This window comes from Mus musculus, chromosome 4 (genome assembly GCF_000001635.26).
Source record: "Mus musculus strain C57BL/6J chromosome 4, GRCm38.p6 C57BL/6J".
Classification (NCBI taxonomy): Eukaryota; Metazoa; Chordata; class Mammalia; order Rodentia; family Muridae; genus Mus; species Mus musculus.
The window spans coordinates 105838922-105855222 of NC_000070.6; the positions used below are offsets into that span (position 1 = coordinate 105838922).

The 16301-nt window shown below is 44.8% G+C and overlaps 1 long non-coding RNA gene across 3 annotated transcripts; it reads right to left on the reverse strand.

Moving 5' to 3' along the window:
• Positions 1-2293: 2293 nt before the first annotated feature.
• On the reverse strand, positions 2294-6787 carry Gm29922. 3 transcript variants are annotated; one of them, XR_867970.1, is made up of 3 exons: positions 6773-6787; positions 3304-3855; positions 2294-2963 (listed from the first exon to the last, which is right to left on the reverse strand). It is a non-coding gene; the product is annotated as a predicted gene, 29922 (long non-coding RNA). The 3 variants fall into 3 exon arrangements; XR_867969.1 differs by lacking the exon at positions 6773-6787 and adding an exon at positions 5344-5422; XR_001784544.1 differs by lacking the exons at positions 2294-2963; positions 6773-6787 and adding an exon at positions 5344-5422 and having other exon boundaries at positions 3092-3354; positions 3675-3855.
• Positions 6788-16301: the final 9514 nt, after the last annotated feature.

A 16301-nucleotide genomic window follows, 5' to 3' on the forward strand; every position in this document is an offset into this window, starting at 1 on the left:
TTTGTTATGGTGTCATTTCATATTTAAGCATGGAGACTGATACATAAAAGAGAATTAATTTGTTAACTACTAAAGATACCGTGAAGAACAAAGGGCTCTGGCCCCTACCCTGAGGACTTTTATCTTGGGAAAGGGTAATCTAAGCCTCACAGTGGTAGGTAGGAAGTGCTATAGTGGCCAGAGTCAGCGCATATTTAGGCTCAGAAACTGGTCTAAGGAAATCTGAAATGCAGACACAGTTTACAAAGATAGGTCACACGGTAAACACATAGCCAACCCAGTTCACACTAGGTAGTTTCAGCACTATATTATTTAGCATTAGAAAAGTTGCAGAAATTATAAGTTCATTTTTATTATTATAGTGAAAAATCACAGAAAGCACAATGAAGTGTTATCAGTGCTGTTGCCTGGAAAAGTCTACAGCACTTTCATCTGCATAGCATCGATTATCTGCTAATATATAAGCTTATTACTATTATCAATGTTTTTACACGTAAGAAAACTGACAACCAAAAGTAGAATAACTTCTCTGATATTACTTAGCCAGGCATTTGACAGGCAGCATAGCTCAGAGAGGCTTATGATAGTTATAGGAAGATAGGCATATACAGTTTTTCGCAGTCTGGGCTCCCCTAGAAAACACAGGCAATGATAAGGGCCAGCTATTTCAGGAAAGGGGGAGTGGGGAAAGTGAGGGAGAAAAATAAGGAATTATAAGACAAGAGCTGTAATTATACAACTATAAAGTTTCCTGATACTGTGACCAACAGGTCTCAGTGCCACAGGCACCTCTAAGGAGCTGTAGAGTGTAGCCCAGTGCCTAAATAATGGACAGAAGAGAGTGTGCATGTCCACAGGCTCCACTCTCCAGTGCTCCGTCCCATCCCCTCTCTGTGTCTGAGTCAGCACATACTGACCTACACTGAGCACTCACAGAGCCCTGAACATTTGTGAGCACCTGCAGAGCCCCTGACCTTCTGTAAGTACCCACAGACTTCAGTGACTGCCCACTGAACTCCACTGAGTACCTACAGACTCCCTGCTCCCTACACCACAATGAGGTGTCCAAAGACCTAAGGCAGAAAACACAAGGAAGCGTTGCGATCTTAGAGCCGCAGAAAGCTGGTACCTTGGCGATCTGAGGGGGAAGATGGATCAAATGCTCCACTTGTCCACTGCAGTGTGCCAATCACCGAGGCCATGAGTTTTACAAGAGATCAAGTTCTCAGGGTGGCCAAAGAAAAATAAACAGACTGACTTAAGGCCTGGAGGAAAGTGGCTGGAGGCAAAACAATCCGTGGTCTACACTGATCCAACCATCGTGTGTTTTCATGGATATGTGGTGAGAAAATGCTGTTGTCGGCAGTAGCCAAGAGTGGAGAATTTGGCATTTGGGAGCAAAAATATCACCCACCAGACACCCACACACATCCAGTGAAGTCGGCGGTTTCAAACAAGAAAACCCTTCAAGTCTCAGGAAGGTCATGCAGACCACCATTATCAGCCTAATGTGTGTTAGAGGTGTTACCACAGCAGAGCTAGGTGGACAGGCTAATACTTAGTTTAGCTGTGTGCCGTGCAGAATCGGTCATGCTTACCCAGAGAAGCCTTGGAACTCACGGTAGATCTCAGCGAGCTCCCCCTGTCAGTGCTGCTTCACTGACATCCTCAGGCTGTGGCTGCTGGGGCCGGATTTATGCAGTTAAAGTGGACATTGCCTCTCCAAGAGACAGTGCCATAACCATGGGGCTCAGTGAGGCAAAGGCAGTATAAACGCCTTAGAACTTTACTCTTTAAAATAGTTAGAATGAGCCAGATAGGGTGACACACGCTTTCGATGGCGGTGCTCAGAGGGCTAAGGCAAAGCGGTCGCCGATTCAAGGTCAACCTAAACTTCACTGCAAAACTCTGTCTCAAAAAAAGGGGGGGCTGGGGGATGAAATTGGGGCTGGAGAGACGGTTCTCAGTTATGTGCACTGACTGCTTGCTCTTCAAGAGGTTTGATGCTCAGCACCCACGTGGCAGCTCACAGCCATTTATAACTCCAGTACTAAGGAGCTGGAAGACTCTTTCTGAGCGCCTCAAGAATAAGACACATCTATGCCACACGCACAGACTGAGACAAATATATATTTATTTATAGTTATATAATACAATATAAATATTTTATTATTATATTTATAATATATTTTATAATTTTAATATATTATTATTAATATACTATTAACATATAATAAAACATATAAACTTGGGGGTTTTTAGTCTAAATCTTTTAAATAATTAAAATGGCCAACTTTATGGTTCATGCACTTTATCACAATAAAAACTACTCAAAAGAATATAAAAGATAACTGGTACAATATGGGTATGCAGATTTCATTCCTTTTGTGGTTAACATTTGTATATTTTCCACTAATACTTATATGCACAACCATAAATATTATCAATATTCATGTCTAGGTATCTCTCAGGTTGACCTGTGGACTTCCTCTCTGTGAAGTACTTCCTTAATTCCTAATTAACACAGAGGGTCCAGCCCACTGTGGGCAGTGCCATCCCTAGGCAGGTGGGCCTGGGTGTGTAAGAGAGAGAGCTGAGCACACCAGAGGGAGTACGTCGGTAAGAAGAGTTTCTTCATGGTTCTTCTCAATGCTCCTGCCTCAGGTTTGTGCCTGTCTTTCCGTGGTAGTGGACTGTAGGCTATAGGCTAAAACAGACCCCCTTGCTCTTCAGAGAGGTTGTATGGATGAAATTGTTCACAGTCTCCTACCGGCCAGTGGTAGGGGTAAGAATACACTTGTGCTTCTAAGCTGTTTCACTGAGGAGGTTGTTCTGGTAGCAGCCAGTGGCCTGGCTGTGGCAATGCCACAGTAGAATGGGCCTTCCTCTACCAATTAGGACATAAGACAGTTTTTCAGTTGAGATTCTTGTTTCCCAGGTTTGTGTCAAGTTGAGAGCTGTAACTATGATACCAAATTATAGAAGGTCAGCAATGGGGGTACAATGGTTTCTCCCTATCTGATGCTTCCCCTTTACAACTGTTTCTCTGGGGCTTTAGACTCAGACTAAAGTGTTTAGTGAAAGTGGCTCAAAGCTCAACCCCATACACCGTGTCATCCAGTCTGTTACCTTAAGCAAATCAGTTAAACCTCAGAGTTACCTTTCATGTAAACTGAAGCTAACAGAATTTAATACTGATCGAGACGGTTGGATCAAGAAATGGTTTAGTGTTTGCTTAACATAAATAGAACCCAGCGTGTTTCCTTGCATAAACAATACTCAAAGCCAAAACCCTTTCATTACCTTTAGCTGTGCCATAGTTCTCACTGTAGCTACTGCCTGTGTGGCTGTAACCTGTGATGGAAAAGAGGATTTAATAACACAAGGCAAAGTGAAAATCGTCAGTAGAAAGAGAGTAGGGTGTTTAGTGCCTCAGTCTCTTATGACCCAAGGAAGCAACCACAGAACCCACTACAGAACACACTTGGCCACATGAATCAGGCCCCCATCAGACAGAAGGCGGTCTGCTCTGGCTTTTTGCGGGTGAGCTGCGTCAGCGTTTTCCTGTGTTTTTCTTCATGGAGTCAGACGAGAGCAGGGTTTCTTCTTTCATCAGGGCTGCTTCCCACATCTATGTAAGTCATCTCAGCCTCCCCAGTTTCAAGTAAGCTCACCCTCTGGATTTTGTTGGAGAAGCCAGATTTGCATGGGTTACGCTTTGCAGAGGTTTCCTGTTAGAGTGGAGCTACTATGGGTTCTTGAGACAGGCATGTCAGTCTGAATTGGCCACTGCTCAGCTACGGTGTCTGCAGGAGCCTCTTCATCTAGCAAGTGCGGTTGAAAAAGGTCTGGCACCTAGGACCAACAGTTGAGAGAATTGTAACCTAAAGGAGTTCCTATTTAACATAATGTCTGGCTTCCAAAGAACACAGAAGGAATCCTTGGGAAATATTTTGCATTCTTCTTTTGGGGCCATTAAATGCTGGGTCTGACTACCACAAAACATTTTCTTTTTCTTTTCTTTTCTTTTCTTTTCTTTTCTTTTATTTTTACACTCCAGATTTTGTTCTCCCCATCCCCTGATCCACCCTCTGACTGTTCCACATCCTGTACCTCCTACCCACCCATTTGAAGTACTTCTAATTGTCAGTCACATTTTCTCCTGACCATCCTGCTATACTCTCAGCTTCCTGGGCCCTTTCAGATCTGCTCTCTAGCCTTCCTGTTCTGCTGTGTCTTAGAGTTGACATCTATGAACCACATCCACGGACTCCCCTGCTCACTAGCATCTCATGGAACCTGGTCACTGAGGGGTTAGAAAGAATAAAAGGGAAGAAAGATAGTAATGTTCAGGGACCTCACTCTCAGCTCCTTCCCTCTGGCAGGGCCTCAGGCTGCCTATGCCCTCCCACTCCCCACCTCCCCCCCACCCCTGTGTCTGCAAGATCTTAAAGCCTATAGGAAACACTCCCCATTTCTTCTAACAGAGCTCAGGGATGACAGGGTTCCAGCTAACTCAAGTCCTGTGAGCCCACAGCTTTCGATTCTTAAAGTAGTCATTTGTGAATCAGTCATTGTAAAGTCATCCTCAATGTGTGTTATCTATTTTTAATCGATTCATAGAATCTATGTATTCTGGGAATGTTGTTTTCTCAATTCTCATATTGCCTAAAAATAATTTTTTTGAGAAATCACTGTTTCTGTCACCCGATGAAGTAACCAGTGGGGGTCATAGGTTAAATCACTCCGAGGAGAACACTGAGGTAGGGTTCAGAAGTGGCCATGGGGTCTGATTAGCCACTCCAAGAGGAGAGTCTCACTCTTCACCAGCAGCAGAGACAATATCTCAAGACCATCTAGGCACCGGGCACAATAGTGTGACAACCTCAGCACAGAGCTACCCGAAAGGGAGTTCAGAAGGTGGGTGGCATCAGTCCAAGGGGCGGATTCTTGCAAAGGTGCTGAGCAGAGCAGATCTGGTCTCGAGAGAGAACCAGAAGACAATCACTATCCAGAAGTCTAGGGGTGGCATTGAGAGCAAAGTGGCTGTGCTTCGCTTCCCCAACAGACTTTGTGCTTTACTGTGCTTCTGATCTGTAGTTTCTTGCACTTCTGGCCACACCCATGCCTAACAAACCCACGGCAGAGACTCTGATACAATATGGCAATTTTCTAAGCTGCCTCTGGGTACTGCTGAGAATTTTCTGGCTACTGGGGACAGAAGTAAGCCATAGAGGGGAGATAAGAGACCCGGCAAAAGCAAATAAGGAAGAAGGGGTTTGTTTGGCCCACAGTTGAAGGGCGCCACCATCACATGCTGTCCACATCTGGGGAGCTCCTTACCTTACCCCTCACAGGCATGCCCAGAGGTTTGTTTCTTGAGTGAGTCTAGAGCCTGTCGGGCTGGCCAGCACTATTGCCCTGCTTCCCTTGCAAAGTGTCTTATCTCTTCTGATCTTTATACGTCAGAATATTCAGAGGCTTGTCATTTCCAAAATATTTACAAAAGCCAAATGGTAAAAGACATTCTGGCATTCCCCTGTAATGGAAGGAAAAGACATAGCCACTAGCATCTCCTGCTACAGGGTAAGGAGACATGACACGTGATGGGTTTATTTGGGTTCTGGAGGGAAACTACACTATACCCAAAGGGTCTGCTCTAGACTGCATAACAAGTGATGTAAAATTGTATGTTTTTGATGATGCCCCAGCAGAGCAATGTTGGACTATGTAGAAGTTTAAGTATAGGAGTGTTTTTCGGTGGATCCCTCCTTAGGCTTTGATATCCTGACCCTGTGAACATCTTCCACTTACAGAAGTGATTCTTTCTTCATGGTTCACATCTCACACCCAGAGGCTGGAGAGACGAGTCAATGTGTAAACTGTGTGCCATATAAGCATGGAGACCTGGTTTAGATCCCAGCATCCAAGTAAAGTTCAGGCTTGGCTGCACAAGCTTGAAGGCTAGTGCTGTGGGGGCTAGGGGCAGGGCAGAGAGGAAGAGTTACCGGATCCCAGGAATCTCACTGGCCAAACAAGTTTTTGTTGAAATGAGTAATCCTAGCTTCAGGGAGATACTCTGTCTCAAAAGAAAAAACAAAACAAAACAAAAAACAAAAACAAAACAAAAGGAACCAAAAAATAACAACAAAACTGAGATGAGAAGCACTAAAGAAAATGTTGACTTCTGACCAATACACACACACACACACACACACATACACACACCCACACACACATAGGGTCCGTGGACCCTGGCATGAGGCTGGTGAGGTGGAGCATGTTCGAACCCCAGGAATCTTGGAAACCTGAGACAGCAGGAGTAGGACTGTTCCCTTCCTGCCTCTATGCACAGAATCGTGACCCTTGACTAAGGTGACTAAGGTGACCTCTTACAGTCAGTCATGTAGCACAGCATGAAATACCCCTCCATGCTAATGAGACATCTCAAAAGCCTTAGCTTTCAGCCAATGACCTTCCTGGCTATTCTTCTCCCAGAGTGTAGGGTCTTTAAGTGCCGACCACTCTGATTCCTGTCTACAGTGGGGTAACAGCTCTCAATTGGGATTTGTTCTGTGATAACTGACCCTTGGAAATGGCCATGTTTTCAGTCCTGCTCCCTCTTCTTCCAGATAACCCTCATGCTCCTCCACTGTTCCCTTTCCCTGACCTCTGGCTCATTCTCTGTGTCCTAAAGATGACGTACTACTTGGTTTCCTTATGGAGGGCCTGGGCCACAGGATCTCCCAGAGACAGAAAAGAGCTCACTCACCATGTGCTGCTTCCAAGAGCTCCAGTAAATGAGGAACAACCAGAGAAGATCTCTTCAAACTTTGTTTAAATGCTCATATAAAGATGTTTATCTTTCCCTCATGTTTGTGTACATAAACATAAGCTCAGATGAGGCTTCTTCAGTAAAACACTGTGCTGAGAGTGGCTAACACATAAACAGCAAATCCTCATCAACATTGGAAGGAACAACAGCAGCCAGAGCACACTATGAGCAATGAGCTGATTCCGGGGCCAAGGGGTCCTTCAGGGCCCGAGAGTCCTCCAGGGCCAGGGAGTCCTCCATGGCCAGGGGTCATCCAGGGCCAGGGAGTCCTCCAGGGCCAGGTGGTCCTCCAGAGCCAAGGGGTCCTTGAGGGCCAGGGTATCCTCCAGGACCAGGGGGTCCTCCATGGCAAGGGTCATCCAGGGCCAGGGAGTCCTCCAGGGCCAGGTGATCCCCCAGAGCCAAGGGGTCCTCAAGGGCCAGGGTGTCCTCCATGGCCAGGGGATCCTCCGGGCCAGGGGGGCCTCCAGGGCCAGAGGTCCTCTAGGGCCAGGGAGTCCTCCAGGGCCTGGGGGGTCCTCCAGGGCCAGAAAGTCCTACAGGGCCAGGGAGTCCTCCAAGGCCTGGGGGGTCCTCCAGGGTCAGAGTGTCCTCCAGGGCCAGGGTGTTCTTCAGGGTCAAGGGTCCTCCAGAGTCAGGGAGTCCTCCAGGGCCAGGTGGTCCTCCAGAGCCAAGGGGTCCTTGAGGGCCAGGGTATCCTCCAGGACCAGGGGATCCTCCATGGCAAAGGTCATCCAGGGCCAGGTGATCCTCCAGAGCCAAGGGGTCCTCGAGGGCCAGGGTGTCCTCCATGGCCAGGGGATCCTCCGGGCCAGGGGGGCCTCCAGGGCCAGGGGTCCTCTAGGGCCAGGGAGTCCTCCAGGGCCTGGGGGTCCTCCAGGGCCAAAAAGTCCTACAGGACCAGGGAGTCCTCCAAGGCCTGGGGGGTCCTCCAGGGTCAGAGTGTCCTCCAGGGCCAGGGTGTTCTTCAGGGTCAAGGGTCCTCCAGAGTCAGGGAGTCCTTCAGGGCCAGGGGGTCCTCCAGGGCCAGGGAGTCCTCCAGGGTCAAGGACTCCTCCAGGAGTAGGGAATCCTCTAGGAGTAGAGAGTAGAGTAGTAGGAGTAGTCCTCCAGGGCCAGGGGGTCCTCCAAGAGTAGGAAGTCCTCCAGGAGTAGGGGGTCCTCCAAGAGTAGGAAGTCCTCCAGGAGTAGGGGGTCCTCCAGGGTCAGGGGGTCCTCCAAGAGTAGGAAGTCCTCCAGGAGTAAGGGGTCCCATCACTGAAATTAGTAATATTGAAAGGATAAAAACAGACTAAAAATGGAGGCAGGGTAGGTCTTCTTCACCTTCCTTATCCCAGGACCATTTTCCCCAACCAGCCTTGTCAGCTCTTTTATTTGTTCAGCACAGAGTATTCACTGTATGCTCCACCATGCACCAAGTACTGGGGTGGACATGATAGAAAGGAGCTTCTCAAGTATTACCTCTTGGTGGACCCAGACCGCCGTGAGTGGCACTGGACAGGAGGTCTTAAGTTGTATGACAAAGCAAGCTGAGCAAGCTACAGAGAGCAAGTCAGTAAACAGCGTTCCTCTTCAGCCCCTACTTCAGTTCCTGTCTCTAGGTCTCTCTCTTCCTTGTATTCCTGTCTATAAAAAGCTGTATAAATTTTTTCCTTGATTTTTAGAGACAAAATTGTGTGTACCTTTGTCTTACTTTGGGTTTTATTGCTGTGCAGTAACACCATAACAATGGCATCTCTTATAAAGGAGAGCATTTCATTGGGAGTGGCTTTATAGTTTTAGAGGTTTAATGAATTGTGGTCAAGGCAGGAACTATGGCAGTGTGGAGGCAGGCATGGTGCTGGAGGATCAGAGAGTTCTACATGTTGATCTGTAGGCAACAGAAGAAGACTGTCAGCCACATTGGGCATAGCTTGAGCATAAAAGACTTCAAAGCCGTCCTCCACAGTGACACACTTCCTCCAGCAAGGCCACACATCCTAACAGTGCCACTTTTTATGGACCTATGGGGGCCAATTACATTCAAACTATCACAGCCTTTTCCATGAAGCTAACACTGCCCATGACTGCCTGGAGCAGGGTCTATTCTGAAATCCGTGTGTAGCCTAGACTTTAAGGAGGCAGGAGAAGAGGAGGGAGGTGCTTGCTTGGATGCTATGACTCCTCTTTAGGAAAGTTTTTTTCTAGAGATCTAAAGGATCTCTAAGTGTGTGAATACAAATCCTAGAACTGAGGCAGAGGGTTAACAACATGTGAAGGCAACATGTCTGGTGCCGGTCACTCAGGCAGTGCTAGGAAAGGAACGCCAAAGCCACATGGGGAAACCCATTAGGGAAAAGCATCTACTGCAAACCACTGACACAGTGGAAGAACAGGTGGTCAGCTGTAGAAAGAAATCATAAGGCATGTTACTACCATGCCTTCTATTCATACAGAAGACTGGCTTCTGTATAAACAGCCCCAAATTGAGGTCACTGTAACATTTGGAGTTAAGATGATATATATATATATATATATATATATATATATATATATATATATATATATATATATATTTCATTTTGGGAGGGGTAGGCAGTAGGCAATGTCTCCTTCTACCACATATGTCCTGGTGATTAAACTCAGGTCATCAGGCTGGACAGCAGGCACCTTTACCTGCTGAGCCAGCCCTAAATTAGATGTGTGTTTTAACCTGCAGTCAGCAACAGCTTGATAGTTAGGTAAAATGGAATGGAATGGAAAAGCCATGGATCCCTTGAAGTCTGCAGATAGGCTCAATGAGAAGCATCCTACTAGTTACATTGTAACAAGTAGGTAGAAAATAAAACAAGTCCAGTGTGGCTGAGAGAAGTTCATTTTCTGAGAATCCACAGCTTTTTTTCAGACTTCCAGAGGGATCTGTACAAAACAGGATGAGAAGACTAACTTTTTTCACTTCATAGAGCTGAGAAATGAACGAAACCATGCTTGAGTATAGTGGACCCGAATAAATGTCTCTTGGTCCCAGCCCAGGGCTCAGAGTCCAAACATTGACTATAAACACGGGATTCTGCATCAAAGATCAGATTTGGTGTACTTTCACGTTTCTCTGCTAATGAGCAGTCCCAAGGCTAGAGACCAATTAGAAGCACAGGCAAACAGCAAAAGGTCTGGCTCTCTCCTAAGCAACACACACAAGGATCCTATGTCACCATAATGAGACCCAGGCAGTATCTAAGCTACGGCCACATCCAATGTCAACCAGGTCAGTCTGGAAAACTAAGGGACTGCAAACTTCTTCTGTCGCCGAGGCCTCGATGGGACCGAGAACTGAGAGATTTTCAAGCTCTGGCAGCAGGGTGTCTGAAGGGGCGGGCCGTGCTGGGGTCTCTGGGCCCTGTGCTTCAATGGCCTTTTTAAGAGAAAGATGCACTGTCTCTTCATGAGGAAACAGAAAAGACATCTAGACTCTCTGCTAACACCCTCATCCTCCTGGTGGGTGAGAGGCAGGGAGGTGGGGGCTGTGAGGATTTGCTGAGGCAGGCCAAGGATTCACACTTAGTACCTGCTTCTTCCACTTAGCAGTTAGAAGAGGAGAGACAATTGAGATCATTGACATCAGAAAGAACGGTGGTTTGTTTTGTTTTGTTTTGTTTTGTTTTGTTTTGTTTTGTTTTAATACCACGGTTTGGGCATGAAGTGCCACTTCCAAAGTCACCTGAGTTTAAGAGTTGCCTGCTCTTTGATAAACTTGACAGAAGTGATTGGATCAGGAGGGCTCTGGCTTCCTCAATGGGTTGGGCCACTGATGGAGTCATAATTGATGGCATTGTTGGTAGATAGTAGAGCTTAGAGGGAGGGTCTGGCTGGAGGGGGTAAGAGAGTGGGACAGTACCTCTGAAGAACCTATCTTGTTTGCAGCCCTCTTGCATCTCTCTTAGCCATCCAGTTCTTCAGGTGCTATGATAATCAGCCTTGCCTAAAGCAAGGCTACCTGGGCCACGGGCTGAAATCTCCAAAACCATGTACTGAAATGTTTCCTACTGTGGTGTTTGATTCAGGATGAATGATGGACTCAGGTGAAGACTGTACCATACAGATGCTATCATGTTATCACTCTTGTGAGTTTAGTCCACATCCTTCAACCCCAGCCTGACCTTTCCGTCTCTTTTCTATTTTGCTGTGGAATTACTTGTTGATATCCCTTAGTTACCCACTAACTTCTTAAAAGTAAAGCCAATCTTTGAGCACAAACCACAAACAATAGCATCATGGCATCTAGTTTGATTAGAGTGCCTAGTAAATTTTCCTAGACTATCCTTCTTTGCTGGGAAAAGCTGAGCACTAAAGAAAAGATAGTGTGCTATAGATAACAAGATTGAGATATCACTAACCAGTACCCCGGAGCTCTTGACTCTAGCTGCATATGTATCAAAAGATGGCCTAGTCGGCCATCACTGGAAAGAGAGGCCCATTGGACACGCAAACTTTATATGCCCCAGTACAGGGGAATGCCAGGGCCAAAAAGGGGAAGTGGGTGGGTAGGGGAGTGGGGGTGGGTGGGTATGGGGGACTTTTGGTATAGCATTGGAAATGTAAATGAGCTAAATACCTAATAAAAAATGGAAAAAAAAGATTGAGATATCAACCTACCTCTGGAGGCTCCAGCTAGAGCAGAGTTCAGATAACTTGGTCATACTTTTCTTTGCACCAGGTATATAAAGAGCTCTTACAAGGCTGTATTACTAAAGTCAACAACAAAGTAAAACTGCAAAGATCACTAACAAATGATTCCCATTGGTGAAGTCAGGTACAAGCCAGAGGACAAAGGGAACGCCATGGGGTGCACAGCAGTCAGCCTCCTGGGGCATAGCTTTGACAGGAGCAAGGTAGAAAGTCAACTCCAAAGAATAAATGAGCAATGCCCAGAACATATTGTCACACACTACATTATTCTGGAGAAATAACCCCTTCATCCGTCTGCCTGACTGCCACTTTGTATGACAGGACACTAAAGAGTACAGCATATACAAACTCTTGATAAAGTGAGCATGTCTTGGATCTTCTATTTTTTTTAATGTGACTTTATAATTTTAATCACAATGCTTAGAATATGCATAAGGTAAAACTCGACATTGTATTCGTTTCAGCATCCAGTTCCATGGCATTAGGGACATGCCTATCATTGGCTACCCTCACTGTAATTTATCTTTGGGATTCTGTTAATCTCAGACAATTGAAACTGTCTATTGAAGAGAACCCCTCCGACTCCCCTCTCCCTTTTCACTAGTTTTCCATGCTTTGATTTTCTGCAGTCTCATTAGTTCCTGCCTCTCTGGTTTTCCTTGTTTCCTTTGACTCTTTGAGCATATTTTATACCACTTATTTTGAAGGCCCTGTCAAGCAAGTTTAACCCTATGTTTCTTTGAATCTGCTTCCATTAGATTATTTTCCCTTTAAGAACATCTTTCTGTCTATTAGAACCATCCATTTGAAAATGGAGCATTTGGAGGAAAAGAAGCCCCCATTGGGGCTTTGTGTAGAAGAGCCATGCTAGCAAAGCTGGGGTAGGAATTGAAATATTTACTGAGCATGTGTCTTCCTTGGGTTACCCTCACCTTCCTCTCAGTTTCCTTGTGTTCACAGCTACAAATAAACAAATGTCTTGGTTTCATTCAATTTTTCCTCTGTTACCATCTAGGGAGCTATGGAGCTGTGAACCAATTTTTCATTAATACATAAACACTGTCTACTGTACCTGCTGTCTTTTATCTCTTGCCCTCTGTAACTAGCAAGTTACTGTCCTGGTTGGTGACCTAACACTCACAGTTGTTTATATTTCAAGCTGTGCCAGAGTCCCAGTAGGCCTCCCAGGCAGGTGAAACTCCCTTTAGAACCTTGTACAGTCTCCTAGATAACCCTAGATGTTTTGATGTTTCATTTTTTCTCTTCCTATACCAGGGAAGGACCTGGGCATATAAAGGCCTTCCTCTGACTTAACAACACACTGGAGATGTGCTGAGGCAAGAGTAAGCAAAATTCCACAACATTCCAGTGCTGATTTGAGTAAGAATGGTGTAGTCATCAGGAGTGACACCATTTGAAAGGATTAAAAGGATTAAGACTTATAGCCTTGTTGGAGGAAGTGTGCCACTGGGGGAGATTTTGAGGTTTCAAATTTTTCTGCTCTGCTGTGGATCAGGATGTAGCTCTCAACTACTTCTCCAGCACTATGTCTGCCAGGCTTAGGCCTCTGAAGCCGTGAGCCAGTCCCAATGAAATGTTCTCTTTTGTAAGAATCGGCTTAGTCATGGTGTCTCTTCACAGCAATAGAACAGTAGCTAAGATAATTTCCTCCCGGCTTTGTGGGACCTTTTCTTGCATGAGTAGTCATATGGTTACCCCAGCCCCTTTACTGGTTTCTGAAGCTCCCATGAGCCTGTCCTACCCAGGCCATTGGACAGCTGATATTTCTGTGAGAGAAGAAGGCCTGAGCTTTCTAATCTGCCACCTACCAGCGTAATAACTGTTGTGTAAGCAATTTTTAAAAGTTCTTTCTGGACTTTAATATGAATTGTTCTAGTGAATACATTTTCTAATATAAAATACATCATTATCTGTATGGTCCTGATGGAGGACTGAAGCGCTGTGACAATTCTCTATGGAGTGGAAGGAACACTTCCTGTGACACTGAATATAACCACAGCTACTTTCTGTTTGAGGTAAAAATACTAATAACTGGCAAGCTGATTGAGCCTGACACACTTGTTTCAGAAGTGCCAACATTTATGTTTCATTAGTGAGGAATGTTAGCTTGTGCACATGTGTACGAGTGTACTATTTAGTATTCGATTGCATCTGGGGAGATGTGTGTGTTTACATGTGTGAAGTCCAACCCCTGATGGATCCTCCAGTATCATCTGCTTTTTGTTTTTAGATAGGGTCTTTGATTACCCTGCAATTTGTCCATTAGGCCGGGCTGACTGTCCAAAGCATCCCAGAGAACATGCTGTCCCTGCCTCCCCAGTGCTGTAATTAAAATCACGCACCACTGTGCCTGGGATTTTATATGGTTCTGGGGATCAAACTCAGATCTCACTTTAGCAAGGCAAACACTTTACCAAATGATCATTGTCATAGCCTGTAATTTAATAAAAGTGTCTTGTGATAGGATTTTGCCTTTATCGTATACTGACTTTACACTATTTGTGCATTCCTTTGGGCTTATTTGCATCATTGCCTATTTCAGTTTGCAAAGACAGTTGATGTCCTGGGTGGATGGAAGATGAGAGTGATTCTTGAAGGACTTTGTCTCAAGGGCACCTGCAGTTTGTTTTGATACAATGTTTCAGGTCATTTTGTGTTTATGTAGTTTATATGAAGCTGAGGTAATCTATGATTCTCACTGGAATAGTGTCATAAACAGAAGAAATGAAATTAGCATCTGAAAACAATTTAAAAAGTATTCTAAATCCCCATTGCAGCCTCTTAATGCCAAGTATGAATCCCATTCAGCGCACACAGCGAGTCATCATAAATAAAACTTGTTCGTCCATGAGTCAGCTCATCGCTATACTCTTTCCCATGACCTAACACAGCGAGGGGGTCAGAGACCGAGATACAGAGAGAGATCCAATCTTCCTTCTCTACCTAGCTTTTCTCAAACCCAGCCTGTGCCTTCTCTCTCCTGCTGTTTTCTACCCCACTCCTACCTGTTTGTCCTCCTCTTTCCTTCCAGAGTGTTCTTTCCTGGGTCCAGGAGCACCTGCCAAATGATATCCTTCCTATTCCCACACTTTCAGAAGAAAACAAGAGGACATGTGTGAAAGGTTCCTGGAAGTCGGACAATGCTGTGAAAGTTGCTTGCTATGTATTATGCTTCATGGTATTAGAATGTGTAAAGTTGCCTGTTCCAAGTTTTTAAAAATAGGACAAGGAAGAAAATATAATAACATCCAAATCTGAGTGGAATATGTTAGGAAAATGTAGTCCAAAAACATACAAGAGCCCCGGATGGGTTCCTATCTCCAGACTTGAGAGATTTGCCTCCTTCCTTGGAGTAGAAGGAGAAGTATACCCTAGAGAAAAAGAGAACATCTCCAAAGCTCTAAACTCCTTTGAGACATTAATTAGAGCTTTGGTTTGCAGACAAAACAAAAGCATCTCATTGTCTCATACAGTGTTCTCCAGAAGACCCACTTTGAAAACGAGGACATCAGAGGAAAAAAAGAAGGAAACCCAAATTAATTCTCACAGTAGAATGGTATCTATATTTATTTTTAAAACATCTAATAATTCAGTGGCCAGAAAGGTGGCTTCGCTGGCAAAAGCACATACCTGCGAACACTAGACAGCCTGAGTTCAGTACCCAGAACCCAAATCAAAAGCAAAATGTGGAAGCTTACATCCCTAGTGCTCCTGCAGCAGGATGGGGGCACACACAGGGGAGTTGGCTGAAAGCTTGCAGACTGGCTAGCCTGGAGTACCGAGTACAGGCAGAAATGTAAACCCTTCCTCAACATGGTGAAAGGAGAAAACCAGTTTCTGAAAGATGTCCTCCAACCTCCAAACATGATGCAGCATCCTTTAGCACCCATTCACACCACACACACACACACACACACACACACACACACGATAGATAGATGATAGATAGATAGATAGATAGATAGATAGATAGATAGATAGATGACAGATGAGAAGTAGATAACTAAGTAGAAACATTTAAAATAAATAAAATTATAAGATGAGAAAAATATAAAAATTAATCTAAATATTGCTTAGGTAGAAGCAACTATAACTATGAGTTTTAGTAAAGTTATTAACCAGGTATCAACACACACACACACACACACACCCAGTCCTGAACTTAGCATACAGTAGGTGCTCACTACAGATGAACTGGAAATTTTGTTCAAGTACCAATAACCAAATATTGCAAACTTAAGAACAGAAAGGTAGATATACTGAGGGCATATGAAAGGTCCTGGAAAGCCCAAACTTCACTATTATGCCATGTCTCTTTCTTTTCTTTATCACTTCTGTCACTCCAGTCTAAACCTCAACTTGTCTCAGCCACATTACTTCCAGTCTCTTAACACTCCTCTTGTTCCATTCTTGCTCTTCTCGGGATGAGATTCAGCAGTCAGATGCCATAGTGACTGCCCTGATCCCTGTGCCTTGATACAGCCACTTTGCATAGACTCTATTTACATGGATATGGATCTTCTAGTCTAGGTCAGGTTTCAGGTGCCTGCATCCCTATATTATATGAGTTGGATGATCTCACTTCGAAATTCTTACATTTTAACTGGTCCCCAGAGTGATGCTACACAGAGATGAGGCTTTGAGGAATTGTTGTAGAACTGGGTTCAGATAAAATTATGTGTCATGTGGGAGGAGTCATCATAAGATCTGTTTGGTTTGTTTTTTAAAAGATGTTTTTAAATGCTGTCTATAGGTTTTTACTACATTCATGTGTATGTAC